At 38.2% G+C, this 22757-nt stretch overlaps 1 protein-coding gene across 1 annotated transcript in view; it reads right to left on the bottom strand.

The window, feature by feature from the left end:
• Positions 1-22757, bottom strand: part of ALK (ALK receptor tyrosine kinase) — a 663114-nt gene that overhangs the window by 434488 nt on the left and 205869 nt on the right. The gene's annotated exons all lie outside the window — the stretch shown is intronic.

The raw sequence follows: 22757 nt of genomic DNA, 5'->3' as shown, positions 1-22757 counted from the left end.
TTCATAGCCTTCTTTCTATTCTCACTTCTCTTTGAGTAGGTTTGAGTCTTCATCTGTCACTTGGGTAGCCTCTTAGCTGGCCTTCCATTGAGCACTTTCTCCTCATAGTCTTTCTTCCATCACCATCAGGATGATCTTGGAAAGACAAGATCTGGCCAAGTTGTTCTTCTGTTTATAAACCCGATCGTACCCTCTCATTGCCTGCCTAGTAATGTCTGGATTCTTCTTTTAAGGTCCTTCTGCGCAAGCTGATTCGAAACCCATCTCCCCATCCTCAGGTCCACTTGAGTTCACCCACCTCTCCCCATAACTCCACCCATCAGCAGTGGGAGCATCATGGCCTCCAACTCTTGAGTCTTAATGCTCAGCACTGCTACCCACCATGTAGACCGCTTCTCACTTTGTCCTCACAAATACATTTAGGGCTGATGTGATTACTAGCATAGTCTGTTAGATCATTACAGAGGTCCAAAACTTGTTCAAGTTTGCCCAGTATTCTCCAACCTCAGACCTCTCCAATCTCTTCCCCATCCCATATAAAAATTGTGCCTGTCTTTTAAGTCCCAGGTGAAAAATCACCTCCTCTCTGAAGCTAGCCTCAACAACCCTTGACTTTCCCAGCCTCCCTCCTCCCTAATGATACTCTGAGCCTCCTTGGACTTTTCTATGAAATATTTCTTAAAATGGATCACAGCAACCACCACTGCCTACTTCATGTGTCTGTTACCTGCTGTTACCTACTCCAAACCATGAACTCTCTTTATGCCATATATATATATATGTATGTATATGACATCTTTTATCCTTTCTGTCTACCATGGGCCTGGTACACAATAGATAATAAATAATTGATTATAACGTTAATTGCTGAGCTCCGAGGAGCTGGAGGGCTTCTAGGTGAAGTTCCCCAGAGGGTATGCAAGATAAGGATGTGGTGGCCAGAATAGAAAGGACTCTTAGCTAGGGCCATTATAACTATCTCTCAGAGTGGGAGTTGAAGTTCATTCTAGGCCTGCTTGGTGTTGTCTCCATCAACACGCTTCTCCCAGCACCCAGAACGAGGCTACCCAGGGACTGGAAGCTACGTGGACTGGCTAGCTTTCAAAGGATTTCTTTTCATTACTGCTCACAGATAAGATATACTGCGAATTTCACTCACGTAAGCACGGCCTCCTCTTCTTCCTGAGAAGTAATGAAATAATTAAATAGAACTGACCCCTGGCCTGAAACTCCCCACCCCGCGCCTCTCCACTGCGAGCATCGCTGTGCCTCCTTCCTCTCCGCAGCCCTGCTACCACACCAGAGTTCACGCAACGGTGCTCATCTCTAGGCCATTTTCAATTAATTTCCTGAGTAAAATTTCATGAGACACTATCAAACCTTTTGCTAAAATCAAGATATATTGCATCTACTCTATTCCCTTAGTCTACTAATCAAAAAAGCAATCAACTTTGTCTGGCATGATTTGTTCTTTTAAAACCCATAATGCTTATTGCTCATAATTCTATTATCCTAGATAGTATTTTTTTCCTCTTAATATTTGTTCCACTATATTAACAGGGATTGAATTACTGGATGGTTGTTTCTAGGATCCCTTCCCCTCCCCTTAACCCCCACTGCTATGACAATTTGCTACCTAACTTGAACTTCTCAACAAAATGGTGCTTCCTCATTCTGTTGAAGGATGGAAGAATGAGAAAGAGGCTTCCAGAACTCACTTGGACAATGCCTCTGATCACCCTTCCAAACCATTCCAGACCACTGCCCATTATTCCATGTCTACCAAACAGGAGATGCTGAAGCCTCTTTTGACAACTGCGTCAATGATTTATGACCTAAGCTCGGGAAGAACCTCTTGATTTCTCATTCAAGTTCATTCTGGGAGATGACCATATGGTGGAAGAAGGCACAGATCTGAGTTCAAGTCCTGAGCATACCACTTACTAACTCTGTAACTTTAAGAAATTTACTTTGTTTTTATTTTAATGTTTAAATAAAAAAATTAAATGTTATATTTATTTTCATTTAGTTTTTAATTACAAAAGAAATATGTGGGAAAAAAAATCTAACAATGCAAAAGCATGTTTTCCTCCTGGTTCTCCAACCAAAATTCCACTCTCCAAAGTAACTGACAATAATGGTTTGATATACATACCACCAGAATATTTTCTATATTTAAATAACACATATAAACCAAAATGAGGCCATAATAAGCTTATAATATGCATATTACAGTCTTCACTTAGCTCTATATATTGATATCTTTCAATATCAGTATAAAATTCTCTAAACTTTTTTGCAGTTTGTATTACCTTTATCATTAAATTTGTTGTGGATAAATCCTATTTAATGTGGCCAGTTCCCTGTTGATTAAACAATTTAAAGCAATTTCCAATTTTTCTCTATTTCAAATAATACCAATAATAAACTATCATAGTATTTAGACAATTAATGAAAATCAAGTAAGAAAGAGTAAGAATTGAGCTCATGAGAGTTGTCTATGTACACAGGTTGCTTTTTCCCTCTTCTTCTTTCCCTGAAGTCCTAGATCAGCCGAGCTTGATGGAGCAGGTACACAGGGGGAATCCCCCATCCCTCATGGCTTTGAAGGATGCATGGATGTCTCAGGAGGAAACTCGTTCACTCACCCGGTATGGAATCTACTTGTAACGTCCTCTCAGTCCTTGTTGGACATTTCAAGCTACAGCTTGATCCATGCTACTTTTGTTCTGAGTGTCCTTAGACAAGTTCTTTACCTTCTGGGAAGCACGGTTTATTTACAAAGCAGTGATAACAGCACTTGGCACGACTATCACTGCCACTGGCTGAGCATTTACTGTTCAGCAAACACCATACCAAAGGGATCTTTAATGCATTATCTTGCTTAATTCTGATTATATCCTTTTGAGGTTAAGTGGTATGAATCTCATTTTTAATTTGGTTTCCAGTCTTATTAGGTTATAATTAGAGTTATAATAAGAGTTATTTATATATATTCTGCATACGGTTCCTTTATATGATATATGATTTGCAAATATTTTCTCCCAGTCTCATGGTTTATCTTTACATTTTCCTTTGAAGTAGAAAAATTTTGATTCTTGGCGAAGTACAATTTATTAATTCTTCTTTTAGTTATTGTGATTTTAATCTATGGCTGATAAATTTTTCTACTCCAGGTCATGAGGATTTTTTATTTCTTCTAGAAATTTCATAGTTTTAGTGCTTACATTTAGATCCATGATTCATTTTAATTTTTGTGTATAATGTAATGTGAGGTAAGGGTCTAAGTTTATTTTTTGCTTAAAATTTCCAACTAGCACCATTTCTATAAAAGACTTTTCCTCCAGTGAAGTGCCTAGGCATGCAGCCACATCAATATTTATAGCAGCTCAACTCACAATTGCTAAACTATGGAAGTAACTTAGGTGCCCTTCAGCAGATGAATGGATAAAGAAAATGTGGTATGTGTATGTGCATGTGTGTTTGTGTGTGTGTGTGTAATGGAATACTACTCAGCTTTAAAGAAGAATGAAATTATTGCATTTGCTGGTAAATGGATGGAGCGAGAGAATATCATGCTAAGCAAAATAAGTCAAACCCAAAAAATCAAAGGTTGAATGTTTTCTCTTATATGCGGATACTAATTCATCATAAGTGGGTGAAGCTAGGGGAGAATGAAGTTACTTTATATTAAGTAGAGGGGAGTGAAGGAAGGGGAAGAGGTTTCAAGTAGGAAGGATAGTAGAGAGAAAGAGACATTACCTCATGTACATATATGACTGCAAGATCCTACAATATGTACAATCAGAAAAATGGAAAATTTACATTCCATTTATTTATGATCTATCAAAATGTTTAAATCCATTCTACTGTCATGTACAGCTAATTATAACAAAGTTAAAAAATAAAAAAAATCTGTTGATTGTAAATTAAGGATTTATTTTCAGACTTTCAATTCTGTTCCATTGATATATATGCCTCTTCTTGTCCACTGTCTTTATTACTTTAGCTTTATGGTAAATTTTGAAATCAGGTGGTGTAATTTCTTCAAATTTGTTTTAAAGGCTGTGTCTATTTCATATGTGCTTTGTATTTCTATACATAGTTTAAACTATAAAAAAGACTGCTGAATTTTGATAGGGATTATACTATATATCAATTTGGGAAGAAATGCCATCTTGAAACTACTGATTTTTCTTATTCATAAGAATGTAATGTTTCTCTTTTTTATTCACATTACCTTTACTTTCATTCAGCAATGATCTATAATTTTTAATAATCAGGACTTGAATCTCTTTTGTTAAATTTTATCCTAAGTATTTTCTTCTTTTTTGATTTTCTTATCAATGAACAAGTTAATAAAAACATTCTTAATTCATTTTTGTTAGAATGTAGAAATACAATTTATTTTTGTATATTGATTTTGTATCTGTGCCTTGATAAATTCATTTATTTTTTCTACTAGTTTTATTATTTGTTAATTCTTTTGGGATTTACCACATAAAGAATAAGGTTACTTACTAACAGAAGTGATTTTACTTTATCCTTTCCAATCTGCATATCTTTAATTTCTCCATCCCTACCTTCCTTCCTTTTTCTTATTCTACTGACTGGGTTCAATGTTGAAGTGACAAAGCAGATATCTTTGCTTTATTTCTGATACTGGGAGAAAAATTAATTTAGTCTTTCATCATTAGTTATGCTGTTGGATGTGAGCATCTCATAGATGCACTTTGTCAGGTTGAGGAATTTCCTTTCCATTCCTAGCAGGTAAAGAGATTTTACTGCACATCAGTGTTGGACATTATCAAATGCCTTTCCTGTGTTTCTTGAGATAATCATATGGTTTGCATCCTTATCCTTTACCCTGTTAATATAGTATAGTGATTGACTTTAATGTTAAACCAACCCTGCATTCTGAAAGTCAACTTGGTCATGGTGTATTGTTTATTTTTTTTAAATGTTGCTAGATTTGGTTTGCTAATATTTTATTAAGGATTTTTGCTTCTATGTCAATGAGAAATACTGGTTGGTGGCTTTCTTTCCTTATGTTGTCTTTTTTCCAGCTTTAGTATCAGAGAAATAGAATGAGTTGGGAAGTGTTCATTCCTCTATTTCTGAAAGAGTATGTCAAGAACTGTGATTATTTATTCTTTAATATTTGGTAAAATTCAACAGTAAAAACATATGCATTTGGAATTTTTTCTGGAAATATTTTTAATTAGTAGTTCAAATTCCTTAGTACCTTATTACACGTCTCTTCAGATTTTTCTGTTTGTTCTTGAATTGGTCATGATAATTTTTGTCTCTCCAGTAATTTGCCCATTTCATCTAAGTTATTAATTTCTTGGCATCAAGGACCAGGAGGCCAATACAATTTATTTTGATTCTTTAATTTTTCTATGTAGTAACTGTGTAATATTCCTGTATTAGTCAGCATTTTGCTGCTTATGTGGTCAAATTTGTTGGTAAAACCATGTTTAAAATTTTCCCTTATAACCTTTTAATTTCTTTAGGGTCAACAATGTTGTTTCCTCTTTCATTCCCAACTTGATGTTTGTATCATCTCTCTTTGCTTTGGTTAGTCTAGAGAAAAAATTTGTCAATTTTGTTGATTTTTTTCTAAGAACCAACTTTTGGTTTCACTGATTCTCACTATTGCTTTTCTGTATTCTATTCACTGATTTCTATTCTAATCTTTATTTTCTTTCTTTTGCATTCTTTGGGGCTTTATTGATATTTTTCTAATTCCTTAAAGTAGATACTTAGGTTTATGAATTTGAGACTTTTTTTTTCTGATCATAGTCATTCAAATATATAATTATTTCTAAATACTTTTTCACTTGCTCTCCTAAACTTTGTTGTAGCATGTTCCATTCCATTCCTCATCTTTTGTGTTATTATTGTCATGTACACATTTATATATGTTAAAAATTCAACAATGCAGTATTATAATTGTGGATTTGTATGAGTTTATGTCTTTTAAAGATGTTAAAAGAAGAAATGAGAAAAAGTATTTGAATCTTTTATATTATCTGACATATTAGCCATTGGGGTTCTTCTTCATTTCTTCCCAGGGATTCAAATTACCTCCAGGTATTATACATTTCAATCTGAAGGGCTTTCTTCATTATTTATCATGGAGCAAGTTGGTTGGAAACAAATTCTATCAGTCTTGGTTTATTTAGGAATTATATATTTTTCTTAATTTTTAACGATAGTTTTATTGGATGTAGAAACATCAGTGAGCTCTTTTTTTCTTTCAAACATTTGGAGCATTTAATTCCATGTCTTCTGAGCTGTATTGTTTTCATAAGAAGTCAGTCATTAATCATAATTGATATTCCCTTGTACATGATGAGTTATTTTTCTCTTGCTACCACAAGATCTTTGGCATTGAACAGTTGGATATGTCCAGATATAAATCTCTTTGTATTTATTCTAATTGAAATTTGATAAATATCTTGGATGTATAAATTGATATTGTCTGATCAAACTTGCAAACTTTGAGTCATTATTTTTATAAAAATTTACCCCTTTTTCTTTCTTATAGAACTCCCATTAAACATATATTTAAGTGTTTGATGCTGTCCCAGAGGGCTGAGAAATTTTTTTCAATACTTATTCTCTCTGTTCTTCATACTGGGAAATTTATATTGGTTTAATTTCACATTCTTTCATGTTTTCCTTTTGTTTTCCTAAATCTGCTGTTGAGCCCCTCATTTCAGTTACCATACTTTTTGACTAAATATTTACCATCTTGCTCTTTTATAAAAAATGGTTTATTCAGAGAAGTTCTCAATTTCTTAATATTGATCATTGGTGTCATACTTTTCTTTAATTCCCTAAACATTTCTTTTCCTTGAACATATTTACAATAGCTCTTTTCAAGGCTTTGTTTTCTAAATTTAGTACAAGGACATTCAGAAATTATTTCTATGGGCTCATTTTTCAGATTCTTTGCATGTATTCTAATTATTTAGTAAAAACTGAACATTTTGGACAACATATTATAGCAACTTCAGATTGATTTTTCCCATGAAGATTGTTGTGAGCTTTTTTCTCATGGTTATTGTTGTATTATTTTATGTTGTTGTAGCTAGTTAGTTTGGTTTTTGTTTAATAACCTGAGCTATATCTGTGAGAGCTGTCTTCCCTGCAATGTGTGGCTGCTGATGTGTCTTTGCTGATACTCTTTCATATACTTGTTTCTATTTTAAAGGTTGGTTTCCTATGCTTTCATCCCTGTAATTCAGTGGTCTACAAATATTTGTATAAAAGATATGCTTAGACTCCTTGAATCAGTAAGACCTCTATAATATGTCATAGATCTGTGTGTGAGTAAAGGAATGCATTCACTGTCTGGGCTACAGAATTCTTTCATGTCTTCTCTGCACATGCACACAGCCTTAGCTCAAAGGTTGTCTCTAGCTTGGGCCCTGTCCATCTCCATAGGGAATATCCACAGCATTAGCCATGCATATGCCTGCCCCATCCATGACCCAAACTTGAGACTAATAGAACACTACTACTTTCTCTAACTTGTCCCCATCCCACCTACTGTTAAGATCATAACTTTCACCTATAACACTACTGAGCATGTTAATTGCCCACCCCCTTCCAGATCAAATGAGCAGCCTTTCAATGTGGTAGGAAAGCTTTGTTCCTTGTTGTCTACTCTACTTTGGCGGGCCCTCTGTGTTGATTCAGATGAATAGACAGAAGTAGTAGCAGGTCAGAACCCTACAGACGACCATTGTTCTTACCTGTACTTCAACAAATTTTTGAAAGCATAAGTGCTTCTCAGATTGTTTTATGTCTTTGATAAATAGTTGTTTATGTCAGTTTTGTCTAGTCTTGTAGGTGGTTTTGAGAGAGAGGATTCACCAGTCTCTTCATTGGGTCATAGCTGAAGGTATTATCTCATCTTAGTTCTTTGAACTTCATTTTAATCAGTATCAAACATGAATCACCATGTTTTTGAAACTACTCCATGGGTTTGTTGTGAAACTCAAATAGGGCAATGTATAATAAATACTTGACAAAATGTAATCCTTGAGAAAATGAACAGGGTCACTGCATAAAAGTTGGGTGGTTTGTGTCCTACACCAATGTGTGGAGTGATGTGTGGGTGGGGCTGAAATTCAGCTCATGCTCTACTTGTCAAGACATGAGTTCTAGCATGGGGCTGCAACCATCCAGAAAAGGAATCTTTCCTAATTGCTCCACCTGGAGAAGTCAGGGTTTGGGGTTTGGTTTTTTTAAGTTATTATTTTATTTTGTTTCCTACTTTGCACAAAGAAGTCTTATAGTTTAGCAGTATCCCTGAGCATTGGCTCACGTTGTCTTTCTTCTCTTCATACCCTCTTCTTCTTTCTTGGTGCAGGCTAAATTCTCTAACTTAGCTGGACCAAGACATTTGCACAAATGGCCTTTATTAATGTCACACCCTTTGGTTGTTTCTCCTCTATTTTGATTTTATTGTTTTCTTTTACTTCTCTAGGGTAAATGAGCTCAAAGACTTAATTCATACATTTATCAAAGTATGAATTGGAAAAGAAGCTGCAGGTTGCTGTTGTTGCTTGTGGAACTTGGGGAAAGAGTATTGCTAATTGGGTTTCCCACAGAGATTTTCTAAATGCTTCTGTTAGATGTAGGATCCTTCAGGATTCTTTTTTCACTCCATCTGTGCACCTGGATCTCTTTTGAAGAGCAGCAAGTCACCATCTTTTCTTTGACCTCAGGAACACAGAACTCCATTGATTCAGCTTATCTTTTAAGATATTTTTCTACCACATGAAGTTTTTATTTTAATGATTTCTTCATTATCATAGGTTTCTGAAATTACCTTAACTTTCTCAGCAATTTAGACAACTAAGCTTTGTTTCTCTAGCAAGCAATGATTTTTCCATTTAGCCTTATATGTTCACACAAAAGTCCAACAGACATCTGAATTTGTCTTTATTGGTAGGGCAAGCCTACAGCCCATGTGCCTGCCAAATCCCCTTTGTCCTGCCTTCTCTGATTCCAGAGTTGTAAATGAGAAGGATGCTTTAGGCTTTGGGACAGGAGGAGCAGGGGGTGAAAGTGAAGAGAAAATAGGAACAGAGGACACATGCCAACCATGACTTCTATCTAGCACTGAGCTATAGCCACATTTTTCTAGCTCCTCCAGCCAGGAAACCTGGAGAAAGCAGGTTTTTTCTTCTTTGCACAGAAGTGCCTTATAGCCTAGTGTATCCCTGAGCATTGCCTCTTGCTGCTTTCCATCTCCTCAAAGCCCCTTCGATTTCCTGATTTGGGCTATGGCTGACCCAGCACAGTCACAGGAATGCTCTTTATTAATCCCTTGCTCATGTAGGGATAGAAGGGAGAGGGTAAAGCGACAGATAGCAGAGAAAGAAGAATCAAGTACTCACATGAGGGCTGAACAGTAATGAGTGAACTCTAGAGGAATGTCTAGCCAAAAGATTGAGACTCTTGCCTTCTCTAAAATCCTCATTTTGAAAGCATTAATTACTTTTAAAAATTGGTTCTTTTAGATTAGGATTCATTTTGACATAATTGTAGAAGCATGGAATATAAGTTATTCTACTTGTCCCCAGTACTGCCCATTCACCTCTCCCCTGTTTCCTTCCCTCTACTCTACTGATCTTTTGGCTATTATAAGTTTTTTTTTTTTTTAAATTAGTGTCTTGTGGATACACAAGATGGTGAGAGTCGCTGTGGTATATTCATATATGTACATAGGAAAGGTAGGTCATTTTCATTCCACTATCTTTTCCTGTCCTATCCCTCCTTACTTGCCCTCATTCCCCTTCATCTACTCCACTGATCTTCTATTTTTTTAACCCTGCCCTCATTATTTTGGATTAGCCTCATAATATCAGAGAAAACATTCAATCTTTCACTTTTGGGGATTGGCTTATTTCACTTAGCATGGTAGTCTCCAGTTCCATCCATTTACCAGCAAATGCCATAATGTCATTCTTCTTTATTGCTTCTTTATTCCATTGTGTGTGTATGTGTGTGTGTGTGTGATTTTCTTTATCCATTTATCTGTTGGAGGGCACCTAGGTTGCCTCCAAAGCTTAGCTATTGTGAATTGAGCTGCTATAAACATTAATGTGGCTGCCTCGCTGTGGTATACTGATTTTAAATCTTTTAAATACATACTGAGGAGTGAGATAACTGGGTCATATAGTGGTTTCAATCCTAGTCTTTTGAGGAATCTCCATACTGCTTTCCAGAGTGGTTGTGCTAATTTTCAGTTCCACCAACAATATATGAGTGTATCTTTTCCCCCACATCCTCATCAACATTTATTGTTACTTATATTCTTGATAACTGCCATTCTGATTGGAGTGAGGTGAAATCTCAATGTAGTTTTAATTTGCATTTCCCTAATTGCTAGAGATGTTTTCACATATTTGTTGGCCACTTGTATTTCTTCTTTTGAGGAGTGTCTGTTTAGTTCTTTTTTTTATTAAAATATTTTTTATTTTTACAGACATATTTTGATTCATTGTACACAAATGGGGTACAACTTTTTACTGCTATTGTTGTACACAATGTAGACTCACACCATTCATGTAATCATACATTTATATAGGGTAATACTGTCTGTTTCATTCTACTATTTTTCCATCCCCACCCCCTCCCACCCCTTTTTCCTCTACACCATCCAAAGTTCCTTCATTCTTTTCTTCTCCCCGCCACCCCCATCATTATATATTGTCATGCACTTATCAGAGAAAATATTCGGTCTTTGGTTTTTTGGGTCTGGCCTATTTCACTTAGCATGATATTTTCCAACTTCATCCATTTACCAGCAAATGCCATAATTTTACTCTTCTTTATGGCTGAGTAATTTTCCATTGTGTATATATATACCACAGTTTCTTTATCCATTCATCAATTGAAGGGCATCTAAGTTGGTTCCACAATCCAGCTATGGTGAATTGAGCTGCTATGAACATTGATGTTTAGTTCTTTTGCCCATATATTTATTGGGTTATATGGCTCTACTTTTTAAAAATACTCTCAGGGCTCTTGATCTAACTGATAGTTAAAGGCTTCAAATAGGGCATGCTCTGTGTGAAGTTCATGGACAGGAGAGAACAGCAGGACTGTACTGAGGATCCCCATGCTGGAGTGCCTGAGTACATGCTATTATAGAAGGCAAACTTTAAGGGTATAAATTACCATGTTAACAAATAAAGGAAAAAAAAGAATTCCTAGGAAAGGAGGAGTATCTAATCTGAAGAATGATATTTCAACAATACCATGTACTTGTGTGGCCCAGTCAATACTGGAGATGAGGGGATTAAACAGGGGTTCCCAAACTGCTCCAGAAGTGAATGTAATGTCTCTCTGCTTTTGTCCCCTGGCACTACATAACCAGAAGCCCACTCTCAGGCACCCTGCAATGATTCCTTATTCCCACCCTAATTCTAATACCTCTCCCATTGCCTCCAGGTACAGGGAATGATGATCACAACAGATTGAAGAAAGTTGCCAAAAAAAGACACAAGTGGGGTCTGGAACAGAGACACATGGAGCAGCCATGCCACAGAGATAACAGGCTTTATTAACAGGTAAACCAGCATCTAGCATATTTCCAAAGACTAACGGCTTCTATAAAATTCAGTTAGGAAAGACCTGATAACATGACAAACATATTTTGATTAACCAGGTCTAAGACTCCTAGAGCAAGAATTAGGAAGAATCAAATAGACCTTAATGTTTTAGATAAGAATCACTTGAACCACAGCCTTAGCCCCCAGGTTAAAGGTTCTCTTCAATGCCTTGGTGAGGAGTTCTGGACACTGAGCTCATTATAATTCCTTATATAAACACTCACGGTCATTACAGCAACTGCAGACTGTCATTCTCACAAATTCACTGTCATGTGCACCAAGTCCTGCGTTTTAGAACACCCCTAGGTGTGTTATACATAGACACCTGGGCCAAACAAGCCTCATGTTTGGTCAAAGCTCTTAAACCAAGTCAGAGCAGCACCATCCACTCCAGGTTGCACTAGCTGAGATGACCACTTTTGGGCCTGGCCACGTGTTACTCTCGATGCCACATTCTTGTTTACAGGATGGTCTCTTGTGCATTATTTTAATTGATTTTTGTAATAGTCAATAAAAAGAGCCGAAGAAGTAAAATGACCCCAAGATCTCGGCGTAGAGTCAACTAATCTTTCTTCATCTTAAATGAGTAAAGATTATCTTTCTACTCTAAGTAAAATTTCATTGTGGTTATCCCCATTCCAGAGAATTTTATTTTATGCTTTGCAAGGTCCTAGCTTTCCTTTATATCTTTTCAGGCATAAATTCAGGGTGGTTCATGGCTTTTATTAAACAGAGTCCATATTTCTTTAGGATGTGACTTCTCTAAACCATTTGATATAAAGAAATCAGTGAGACTAAGAAATCCCAATACCATGAAGAAAGCCTTCTAAATAAGAGGAGGGAGGGAAATAAGACGGACAAGTCCATATGACTTTATGGAGTGTCTGGTCCCACCCACTCAATTCGCCAATTAAGGAGCTGAGTCTGGTCTATCAGCCCTACTCCGTACAGTGCTCCTTCCTTTTCTAAAAGGGCAGGGCTGGTGTGAACAACCTAGATCGTCACAGTAACGGATTCCACTTTCTCACGCTGATTGTAGCAGCTGTAGCCTGCACAGGGACATTTATGCTGTAGCTGCTTAAGGCAGCACCCCACTCTGGCCTGCAAAGAAAACAGTGACAGTGGGTTTCCCAAGACCCCTCTGAAGACCCCTCACTTAGCAGACACCACTATGAATGTGATTTCTGTCCCAACAGAGAGAGACACTGGCACATAGGCAGGTGGACGGTGCCTGGAGTATACTGCCAGACAACTAATGTGGATGGGTTTTCCAGGAGCAGACACGGGAAACACCGCATTTTGGCAGAATTTAATATAATGGAAAGAACATGGATTTTAGTGTTCAAAACCTACAGTTCAAGATCTGACTCTGCCAAACACCAACTTCAGTGATTTGGTCCACTTATTTCATCTCTCTGTTTCTAATAATGGGTCAAGAAATACTTACTGAATGTGTACATAACACTAGGCCTTGAGCTAAGTTCTTGGGATATTGCAGTGAATGAGAGAGACCAGTTTCCTCTCTTTGAAGCTTACTATTTAGACTTGGTTTATCCACCTGTAGTTTAGGGACACGGATAATCTTCATCTTGCCGTCCTGTGGAATGGAACATGATGCAAATGGAAAAGTGCTTTTCAGTTTGCACCTCTTGCCAGTTTTATTTGGGACATGACTTGTCCTGAGTTAGTGGACAACCTACTCAGGACCTACCCATGTGGTTTCATCATCTTCTTCAACCACCCCAGGCTAGGGCTGCATCGAAACTGTCCTGGGGAGGTGCCAAAGCTTCGTTTAGGCTCTGTCCAAGGCAACACTCCAACCCCACCATTTCTACATCAATTGAAATAATCACATGATTCTTAACCTGAAGTCTATTGATGTGATGAATTACATTTATTGATTTCTGGATGTTGAACCAACCTTGCGTCCCTGGGATGAACCCCACTTGATCATTGGTTCACAATCTTCTTAACATGTTTTTGTATGCGATTTGCCAGAATTTTAAGAATTTTTGCATCTAAATTCATCAGAGATATCGGTCTAAAGTTTTCTTTCCTTGATTTGTCTTTGTCTGGTTTGGGTATTAGGGTGATACTAGCTTCATAGAATGAGTTTGGAAGGGTTCCCTCCTTTCTATTTCCTGAAATACTTTGAGGAATATTGGAATGAGTTCTTCTTTGAAGGTCTTGTAGAACTCGGCTGAGAATTCTTCTAGTCCTGGGCTTTTCTTGGTTGGTAGGCTTTTGATGGCTTCTTCTATTTCATTGCTTGAAATTGATCTGTTTAAATTGTGTATGTCCTCCTGGTTCAGTTTGGGAGGAGCATATGTCTCTAGAAATTTGTCAATGTCTTTGATATCTTCTATTTTGTTGGAGTATAGATTTTCAAAGTAGCTTCTCATTATGTTATGAATTTCAGTGGTGTCTGTCGTGATCTTTCCTTTTTCATCACAAATTTCAGTAATTTCAGTTTTCTCTCTCCTTCTCTTTGTTAGTGTGGCTAAGAGTTTATCTATTTCTAGCAATCCAGGCTCCTCCCTGGGGTTGCTTTTGGACATTCTTTCCTTTAAAGAGTTAAACTTCCAGACACATCTGCTCAGGTCTAGTCTCAGCCCTGCTGCTATTGCTGGGCTTTTCTGGTTAGTTTCTGGTCCACAGAGAGGTTTGCTGTATTCACAGTGGAGTGGGCAGAGAGACTGTACTCCCAGCAATGACTATTTAGATACCTTCTAATATGAGTCAGTTTGTCTTTAAGGCCCAGTCAATCCTCTAAATTTAGCCATTTCTAAAGAATGGTGCCCCATGTAAGCGCTTAGCCTGGCCCCCAAAGCATATCACTTTTCCTCCCAATTTGACCCAAATCACCTGTGGTAGTTTCTTATTGATGCTGTAACACATTACCAGAAACTTAGTGACTTAAAATAATGCAAATTTGTGATCTCACAATCTAGAGGTCAGAAGTCTACCCTCCAGGATGGAAGGCTGCATTCCTTCTAGATGAGATGCTGGGAATAATCCATTTCTTCTCCAGCTTTCAGAGGCTGCCTGCATTCCCTTCTCAAGGTCTTTTCCTCTTTCTTCAAAGCCATCAGTGTAACATCTTTGAATCTCTCTCTCTGACCTCTGCTTCCATCCTCTCATTCCTTCTCTGCTTCTGACTCTCCTGCTTCTTCCTTTCACTTATTAGGACCCCTGTGGATCCATTGGGTCAACCTGGATACTTCAGAGTAATCTTATCTTCCATGTAACTTTTTCCATTTAAGATGTCATATCCACAGATTCTGGGGATTGGGACATCGTGTACAGATGTGCATGTGTTATTTTGTCTACCACATTAATCTTCAGCACTATACTGTTATCTCTACTCAGGTTCCCTTGCCTCAAGGAGCTAACTAGGCAAGCTCAGGTGCTCAAATCAGTCAGCAGTTCCTCTTTCCTCCTCCCAGGGTGCCACATGGCTACGAAGCTCCCATCTTGATGCTGTTATCCAAACGGTGACCTAGGACACCTAAGTATTCATATACTAGAAACTGGCCAAAACTTAAGGAGAGGTCTCTCTCCCTAGCTGGTAGGATTTCTGTGTCTCAAAGATTTTGTAACAATTATTTGACCATCATTTTTATTGGAGCTGGAAACAGCTTTATTGACAATCTAGTCTAAGACCTTTACTTACAGACGATGAACTAAGACCCAACCAGTTAAGGTGAAGTCCCTAACAGTGACTAACCCCTTCTTTCCCAACTCCTGTTCTTCTTTCCTTACTCTACATGTCTACTCCATTGCCCTCTGGGTAAGGTTACACTGTTCTGTTAAGAAGGGATATAATGTTCATAGACATCCATAATTGATCCCCTCCCAGGAAGAGGCTACCTCTAGAAGACAAAGGAAGCCATAACCTGGAGGTGCCAGCCCTGACAGGGAGGTGAACAGCACTGCCCCAGCAACCCCCACCTCTGAGACACATAAGGTATTCATTAAGGCAATTCTTCTTTGTAGTTCAAGCTCCAGCTGAACTTAGGTTGGTGCTAGAATCACATTAGAGTGAATCACAAATTACAGAGTACTGATGTGATTGTGCATGGGTCGGATCTGAGGCCTAAAGACTTCACTGCTCAGGAGATGAGGGACGCGTTTTTGCAAATAGAACCAGAGAATTAACATAGCCTTCCATAGTGAGTTCCAGGGGCAGGGACGAGAGGTCACACATCCACACAGTGATCCCAGTTTGATGAGGAATCACGGTCAGAAGAAAGGCATGAAGTCTTGTTAAGGAAGTCTGGACCTACACTGATAGGATGGAGATTTAGGCCTACTTTTCCTTCTATTTAGTGCAGGGTCTCTGGTCTAATTCCTAGGACCTTGATCCATTTTGAGTTGCATTTTGTACAGGGTGAGAGATAGAGGTTTAATTTCATTTTCCTGCATATGGATTTCCAGTTTCGCCAGCACCATTTGTTGAAGAAGTTATCTTTTCTCCATTGTATGTTTTTGGCACCTTTGTCTAGTATGAGATAACTATATTTATGTGGGTATGTCTCTGTGTCCTCTATTCTGTACCATTGGTCTACCTGTCTATTTTGGTGCCAGTACCATGCTGTTTTTGTTACTCTTGCTCTGTAGTATAGTTGAAGGTCTGGTATTGTGATACCTCCTGCTTCACTCTTAAATAAAAGCAGGAATCAATAAATGGGATAGATTCAAACTAAGAAGCTTTTTCTCAGCAAAGGAAACAATCAAAAAAGTGAAGAGAGAGCCTACAGAGTGGGAGAAAATCTTTACCACACACACTTCAGATAGAACACTAATCTCCAGAATTTATAAAGAACTCAAAAAACTTTACACCAAGAACACAAATAACCCAATCAATAAATGGGCTAAGGAAATGAACAGACACTTCACAGAAGATTTACAATTAATCAATAGATATATGGAAAAATGTTCAACATCTTTAGTAATAAGAGAAATGCAAATCAAAACTACTCTAAGATTTCATCTCACCCCAATTAGAATGTCTATTATCAAGAATACAAGTAACAATAGGTGTTGGTGAGGATGTAGGGAAAAAAGTACACTCATACATTGTTGATGGAATTGCAAACTGGTGCAGCCACTCTGGAAAGCAGCTTGGAGATTCCTTAGAAAACTTAGAATGGAACCACCATTTAATCCAGCTATCCCACTCCTTGGCCTATACCCAAAGGACTTAAAATCAGCATACTACAGTGACGTAGCCACATCATTGTTTATAGCAGCTCAATTCACAATACCTAGATTGTGGAACCAACCTAGATGCCCTTCAATAGATGAATGGATAAAGAAAGTGTGGTGTATATACACAATGGAATATTATTCAGCCATAAAGAAGAATAAAATTATGGCATTTGCAGAAACATGGATGGAATTGGAGAGTATCATGCTAAGTGAGATAAGCTAGTCTCAAGAAACCAAAGTGTAAATGTTTTCTCTGATAAGTGGATGATGATACATGACTGGGGGTGGGCAGGGACGAATGGAGGAAGGATGATTGTGTAGAGGAAAATGAGGGGTGGGGAGGGGGCAGAGGAAGGAAAGTAATGGAAAAGTAAGAAAGTAATGGAAAGAAAGAAAGGAAGGAAGGAAGGGAGGGAGGAAGGGAGGGAGGAAGCGAGGGAAGGAAGGGAGGGAAGGAAGGGAGGAGGAAGGAAGAAGGAAGGAGGAAGGAAGGAGGAAGGAAGGTGGAAGGAAGGAGGAAGGAAGGAGGAAGGAAGGAGGAAGAAAGATAGAAAGATGGATAGAAAGAAAGATAGATAGATAGATAGATAGATAGATAGATAGATAGATAGATAGATAGATAGAAAGATACAAGCACCCAGAGCCCTCTGGTGAGTATGCGGGGACAAGTACTGAAATAATGTAGGACATTTCTATGCCACTCCTGCCTAAATGCTTCACTTGGCCCCAGAGTATATTCCTGTAACCATTGCTCATTTGTTTCCACGACTACCTTTTCTCACCATTCAAAGACAAACCAAGCAGAAAGAGGTGGAAGGAAGGATGCTCTGGATACGTGAGCAATGCCGATGGCCAGTGTGCTGTTCCCCACACAGGAAGGAGGAAAAGAGCCTGCTGTCTGTCCGCTTTTCCACCTCTCCCAGTCAGAAGCTCTGACTTTTTTGGTCATTGTGGTATAAAATGATTATCATTTTCACCCCTAAAAGTCTGAAATAATTCAATGGAATACAGTCTCAAATGAGAATTTTTGATTCCCTTATATTAAGAAATAATAGCATGTTTTTATCTTGTTATAATAGTAATGCATGTCCATGGACTTAAATTTGAAAAATAACAAAGGACATAAAAGCAAAAGAATTACTGACAATTTAGTCATCTAGAAATAACTTCTGTATGATGTTGGTGTCTTTCTTTATAGACGCCTTCCCTAGTATACATATATAGATTTTTCTTTTTTAAACAATTTCTTTTATATACATTGTTGGACATTTTAAACCTAATAATAGGCCTTCATAAGTGTTCCTGTATTATTAAATAATTTTAGATAGTGTGAATGTAATGGTGGCATGCTATTTTAAGTATTCCATATTTTATTTAACTAATTCCTTATTAATGGGCATGTAAATTATTTTCTCATTTTTCAATCAAGATAAATGACAGCATCAAGATAATTGTTTTAGATTTCTGGTAGGAAAGATCTGGTTGCAATGCTGTACCTTAGGTACGACTGTTGATGAGGAATCAAGAATTTCTATAAAGATACATTTTGACTTTCGAGAGTTGGTATTGTCAGTCACACTCAACCCAGAAATGATTTCTTTCTTCTCCAAACCATGTAGATGATGAGAAAAGAGACTGAAGGCCTTTGAAACTTAAGAGGAAATGGAGGGGATAGACCTGACTTATGAGGCCTTCCTGGTGAAGGGACCTCTGGCCAGCACAGCTCGTTATAGAAGCTGGGTGGGCAGGGAGAACCTGCCCCAGGGGACTCCTTAAAGGACTGGAAGCCGGTTATGGTGGCACATGTCTGTAATTCCAGCTGCTCAGGAAGCTGAGGCAGGAGGATGGCAAGTTCAAAGCCAGCCTCAGTAACTTAACGAGGTCCTAAGCAACTTAGTGAGACCCTGTCTCAAAATAGAACATAAAAAGGGCTGGAGATGTAGCTCTGTGTTTAAGCACCCCTGGGTTCAATCCCTGATATGAGAGAGAGAGAGAGGAGAGAGAGAGAGAGAGAGAGACTAGAGAAGGAACAGAGACATCAATAACTCTGGGGCCAGGGTGATAGACGTCAGAGCCTTTGGAAGATACCAACCCTGCTGACACCTCGATTCTGGACTGTGGCTTCCAGAACTGGGACAGAATAAATTTCTGCTTTTTAAAGCCAACCAGCTTTTATGAATTTGTTTCAGTGGTTATAGGAAACTAACACACAAGCGTCCAACAGTAACCCCACGCTGATATTTCAGTTCTCTGGTCATGTATGGGAGCATCTTCATTCATTCCAGGGCAATGCTTCTTAACCATGTGAAAACTCAACCATCTTGATAATGGGGGAATCCCAGTAGCAGTGTCCCCCAGGGCCCCCACCAATAATAAATAAAGCAAGAACTTGAGAATTAGAGTTCTGGTACAGGAGTCTGAAGCTTTCACAGCTCCTCTCCATCCTTCCTGTGTATCCTTAAGAGGGAGGGGCTGGGAAGGGGGTTCGAGAAGGGGTTGATCACATATTTTCCATTTTAAAGCAAGGGTTCTTGCTAGAGACCAAAATTTTGGCTTTCTGGAAGAAGAAAAATTGTTCCCTTGACTACATTCTATAACATTGGAAGTAGTAGACATCAAACATGCTCCTGGCACTTCTTAAAAAGTCACAGAATGCCTCAACCTGATGATTCCTTAAGATTTTATTAATTTATAATATTGTGTTCCATCAAAACGATCCACTTTTTATTATCTTGCTGCTCTGAATTGTATGCCCCTTACTATTCTCAGCCATAGGGGCCATAAATTAAAATCCTTCAAAATTTGTACTCTTAGAGTTCATTATCTATGATTGGTATTATCTTTCTGCCTTCCTCTGGCCCTTCTTTATCCCAACAAGACATATTGCAATAGTGTCTAAATACCAGCCAACCAATAAATGTTCCATTAAAAAATAAATAAAACAGTGACTACATTACCCTAAAGGGCACCCTATCACTCCTCCTTATATCCACTACAAGCAAGCTTTCTGCCAATTGCAGAGAAACTGAGGCTCAAAAGATGGGGGAGTTAGGGTTGGAAGGTGGAACCTTGCTTTGTCACTGTACAGAAGGGGCGTGTCATTTTCTCTTCCTGTACCTTTGGCCCTTTCCTTGAAGAGCAAGGGACACCATTATATCGTTTCATGCCTGTTTCATGAGAATCAACCCTACTTCAGGGTATTGACCCCAAAAGAGATGAGACAGCTGTTATGGAAGTTCTCAACACCTCTGAGTGTCATTGAAGGAGGAGTCACTGCAATGGCTGGGAAGCTGGTCCCTCTGCTTCCATGACTGGTCCATGCTGTTTGAGTGAAGACCCCTTTATTAGGGTCTATTAAAAAAAAAAAAAAAAAAAAAAAAAAAGGCCTCTGTCAGTGGGAGAGTCCCCAGGCTACACCATTCTCTGAAGAGTGTGATGAAGCAGGCCCACTTAGACACAGTGGCTTTTGCTGTGGTTATTCATGCCACTGTAACACTACAGACTATCACACCGTAAAAGCCACAGCTTCAGAGAGATAGAAGTTGACAATATTTTCTTTAAAAATGGATATTCCGGTCTTGACTGACTCATCTAATGGGGGAAGGTTGGCATTCAGTGCACGTACTGACCCTTGAGATGAAGCTTCATAAAAACATCAAGGCGTCCGTGTTCCCACACTGAGGAACACTGAGAGCTGAGCATTTATTTTTCCTCCCTTCCCTTCTCTCCTCCTTATTTGTTTTCAGTGTCACACACACGTGCTGGAGATCACAACGTAGGAGACAGAGAAGAAGCAGGTCAGAAAGTGGCAATGCACAATTTATTGGCGCTGTTTTAAAAAATTTAAAAAGTATCGACTTTCAAAGTCATAACATCTGACTCCACAAAGTCTGTGGAATTCCCAAAGAACATAATTGCCACTTGTCCTTTTCTCTTGATCTCACTGAACTGTGATCACTATCAATCCCCAGAATATAAATATATATATGTGCATATATATATATATATATATATATTTAAAAAACCTACAATGATCAAAAATACATGTTTCCAGAGGTTGGTTATTAGAATCCAAAGATATTCCTAGTGGTGGCTAAATAGGAGTGAATCTGGAAGTCCAGGTCCACAGTACAACAAACATAGCTGTGTCTCAGAATCACCTAAGAAACTTACAAAAAATGTTTTTAAAAGGAATTGTGGAAATTAAAATAGTAATGAGATACCATATTTTGCCTGACAGATGGACAAAAATGACAGTCTAACAATACCAGTTATTGCTGAGAACACGAAATCATGGTAAGAAATATTAATACATCAAGAGTGGAAAAGTATAAATCAGTGCAACCACTTTGAAAAATAGACTTAGTGAAATGGAGGATACACTGATCCAGTAACCCAGTAATTCCACTGTTAGGTATATACTCTAGAGAAACTCTTGGACATACATGTCTTCCAAGAGACATGTGCAAAACCACTTACTGGGTAATTTAAAAAATTTGGAACCAATCCAAATATTCAATGATAGTAAAAGGCAGAAACTGTGGTAGTTTCATTCAGTAGATTCAATATGGTACCAAAACAATGAACCACAACTGCAAGTATCAAAATGGACAAATAAACAAAGGACAGGATGATGTCATTTATATTAAAATATTGCAAATGTGTAAACCTAACCAATGTGTTCACTGTGGCTATTTATACATAGGTGGTAAGACTGTGAAGAAAGGAAAGTGAATGATTAACATAAAATGCAGGTGGTGGTTTACCTCTGAGGAAGGAGAGAAGTCTGTGATCTAGGTGGGAGACAGGAGGCGGCAAAGGGACTGATAGCACTCAAATCCCTACGCTTGGTGGTGGGAACAAAGGTGCTGGTCTTATTGTGATCTTTCATCTGTGCATATATGTTACACCTGAGTTTTGGCACAAGCTGCATCTCATACTAAAATTTTTAAATGTGCAAATTCCTACTTCCATTTTAAATCTGTAGAATCAGAATCTTAGGTTATGGGGTCTGAGAAGTATATTTTTAAATCATTTCTTTAGAAGATTCTGATGCATTATTGGGTTAAGACCCAGTCACCTATACACACACACGTGGACACACACACACACATGATACAGACACACACACAATACACTTCAGTGTCCAAGTTGAAAGTAGCTTAAAATATAAATCGACATAAAGCAATCTCAAGAGAGTCATAAAAAGCAGAAAAGGTCAGCCCAGGAGAATGTGTAAAAGGAAAGGTGTCTCACAGTTCTGTTGTCATGATGGAGTTCAAGGCGGATGTACACTATCAGCCTGAGAACATTAATTATTTGTTTGCCACTTCCACCGGCTCACCTGAGCCCCGTCTCTGTTAACACTCTGGTTTTGTGAGCCTGAGATAATCACACTCATGAACATGGCTTGAGGCAGACTCTGGCCGTAGCTTTTGCTACAGTGACAGAAACAGTGTGGGGAAAATGCCCCTGTCTAGGATTCATCACAGGAGGCGTCTAGACCTGGACAAATGAGTTCAAATCGTGTGATCCTGATCCTGGGCAGTTACTCAGCTCCTCTGGGTCCTCGCTTTCTCATCTGCCCTTCTTCCCTCACAGAATTCAAATCCAATGAGATGGTGTAGGCGGAAGTGCTTTGTAAATTGAAAGTGCTATTCTAAATGTGCAGTAAGCCTCTTACCATTTTAGTTATTATTTTTTCCTTAAAAAAAAAAAAAAAACAAAAACAAACAAACAAACAAAAAAACAGAAACGCTGGTTGTCAATTTGGGGTTGGTAGAGCTTTTTGAGTCCAAGGAACTGGGAGCCCCAAGGTTTGACTTGAAGAGACTCCAAGGCTGGCCTAGGGCTCAGTGCCTCCACATTCCTCCCCTAAAATGCCACAAAGGAGTAACAAATACCCAG

Source organism: Sciurus vulgaris, assembly GCF_902686455.1.
Source record: "Sciurus vulgaris genome assembly, chromosome: 14".
Classification (NCBI taxonomy): Eukaryota; Metazoa; Chordata; class Mammalia; order Rodentia; family Sciuridae; genus Sciurus; species Sciurus vulgaris.
The sequence above is the reverse complement of the archived record's forward strand: the minus strand, read 5'-3'. Positions and strand labels throughout refer to the sequence as shown.